At 36.9% G+C, this 2,500-nt stretch overlaps 1 protein-coding gene across 1 annotated transcript in view; it reads left to right on the top strand.

Annotated features, from left to right (window-relative positions):
- PAK5 (p21 (RAC1) activated kinase 5) overlaps window positions 1–2,500 on the top strand; it is a 274,162-nt gene that overhangs the window by 41,131 nt on the left and 230,531 nt on the right. The gene's annotated exons all lie outside the window — the stretch shown is intronic.

Genomic DNA, 2,500 nt, shown 5'->3' with positions numbered 1-2,500 from the left:
GCCATCTCTGCCATGTGATACAAGTCACTTCCTTCTGTTTTCCTTTTCCTCCTTCTTCCTCATAGTACAAATTAAAATTGGAAGGGGTGTGTTCATTTTTGTCTCCTTATCAGTCTCCCCTAGTGGTCCTAAGCTCCGTGAGGTTAAACATCTCCACTGTTCTGTTAACATCTAAAACCCTGGAGTCTAGGTCATGGCGTGGCACGTGGGTGCTCAGGAAGTATTTGTTGGGAGACTGAGTAGTGTTTCTTAGAGCATTGCTTTTAACAGCCACAAATCTGGCTACAATGGAAAGGTCTATCAATTTGATGATTAAATTACAGGACAATCCACATGAGGCCTTTCTAAAGTAAATTTACAAATGCTCGTATGGGAAATATGTTTAAGAAATATTAAGTGGAAAAAACACGTTGCTAAACAGTGTATAGAACAATACTATTTGTTCTTAAATTCATTACCATATTTATATCTGCGTGTGTGTCTCTCTGATTTTCTAGAATTTGGTGTTCCTATTAGGATATGACAGTATGAGTGAGAAGAATTTCTCTTATTTTAGCCCTTTCTGAATCACTGGATTTTTAAATTTTTATAATTTGTAAATATTCCTTTTATAACATTCTAATTTGAAAACATAGACATTTTAAAGTGTATTACAGAACGTATGCTATATTAATTCAGTCTACAAATATATATTCATCATCTATGTACCAGGCACTGCTACAGGCTTCATATACTTTGGGATCCATCTTAAGGTAGATATTATGAGGGATTATCCGTGAGGGTGGTGGAAATATGGTTGTATTTCATCGTGCCTTCTTGGTTCCATATTTTTGAAGGTAAACATGATCAATGTTGTAATTAAGTTAAATAAGGCATTTAAGTGCTTATATGGCAAGATGCTCAATCATTTTAGAACCGTTTCCTTGCCCAGGTGCACACTTTTCACTTTGATGGAAAAATCATTAATTGTATAAATACCTTTGGTGTAGATGCTGTTAGAAAAATATGTGTAGTACTTATAGCTTAGAAAATTTATAAATATGTAACAATTCCCAGAAGCAAACACAGAACTCAATCTTGCTTTTCTTTGCTTAAAGACTGATTTCTTTAACATAAACTAGTGACAAGTTCATCTTGGAAAATGAGTACCCAGGACAGATTTGGGTTCTGATAATTAGTTTATATTTATAACACACACCTGAGGGTATTTATAGCTGCATCTTGCATCTAGAAGGGCAAAGCTCTCTGGGTGGTGGACGCTGAGTTGTACGTGGAATGTGTCCAGTGGGGGCTGGGAGATAGAGAATATCATAGTCTTATGGAGAAAACAGGGAAAAATGCACAGTAGGAAAGAGAAGACCTGTCGAAATGGGAGTGAGGGGAAGAGCCATCAGGCAATCTCCTATACCAAAGTTGTGATTCTTCTTTTATTGAGAGTTTGAAAGTTGGAGGGAAAAAAAAAGACAACTATCAGATTTGGAGACTGTTGCCTTAAGGAAAGACAAAGTGCTGATTTTCAGCAAATATCTTTGACCAACTTTTCAAAAACAGGGACGCACAATGTGTCCACTTTTCCCCCCTAGTTCCTTGATCTTCTCATTTCCAGTGACCTTTTTTGTACACTTCACCTTCACCACACTCCCTTAAGGTCACACATTGGATCCTGTCGCGAACAGAAACACCACTTTCAGCATCACGGTTGAATACATCCTACTCTCTGACCAAGTCTCCTAGCCTAATTCACCTGCCGTATTTTTCTACAAGAGACATTTCTCCTTTATTAACACCACCAGTCTATTAATCCGTATTTTTCTGTCTGTTCTGTAGTCCTGTCTTATTTGTCTTAATTACTTATGCAGAGGGATTCAGTTATTGACATCTACTTCCTGGCTACCTCTATCAACTCATGCCTTTTTCTCCCTCTGAAACTTATCTCATAATTCTAGAACACTCAGTCAGCTCTTTTCCACCTTAACTGACTAACCTATAGGTAATTTATTGGTACAAGTAGCCCGACCCACAGGTTATTTGTACTAGTACACACTGATGTTGTTTATAAAATCTTGTTATCTTTTGAAATCGTTTATATGTTTACTCATTTGTTTTGTGCTTTTGCTATCAAAGAATGATTCCCAAGATTGAGAATATAGATCACTTTCCCAGTAAGTTAGCCCAGTGTCTACTACAGAGGTAATATTCAAATAATTATTGAGTAAATGAAGTTAACTCTAATGAAAGTACTGGGAGGTAGAGGGAGTGGCCACTGTATTGATGTAATTCATAAACTCTTCTACCTGTGTGGGACAAAATGGCATTCTCCTTGTGTTGAGAAATTGATGAGGCGCTACCAGTTATTTAAAAAATTTCCCCTGCGTTTACAAGGTACTCTGCATATTCAGTAGATCAAGCTTGATTTAGTCTCTTTTCTCTAAGCAAACATCATCTAAGTTACCTACCTGTTAGCTTTCTGCTAGCATATTTGATTGATTGAGTCATACCC

Source organism: Pteropus vampyrus, unplaced genomic scaffold (assembly GCF_000151845.1).
Source record: "Pteropus vampyrus isolate Shadow unplaced genomic scaffold, Pvam_2.0 Scaffold7, whole genome shotgun sequence".
In the NCBI taxonomy this organism is placed as follows: Eukaryota; Metazoa; Chordata; class Mammalia; order Chiroptera; family Pteropodidae; genus Pteropus; species Pteropus vampyrus.
Note: the sequence above shows the minus strand (reverse complement) of the source record. Positions and strands in the feature narration are given on the sequence as shown.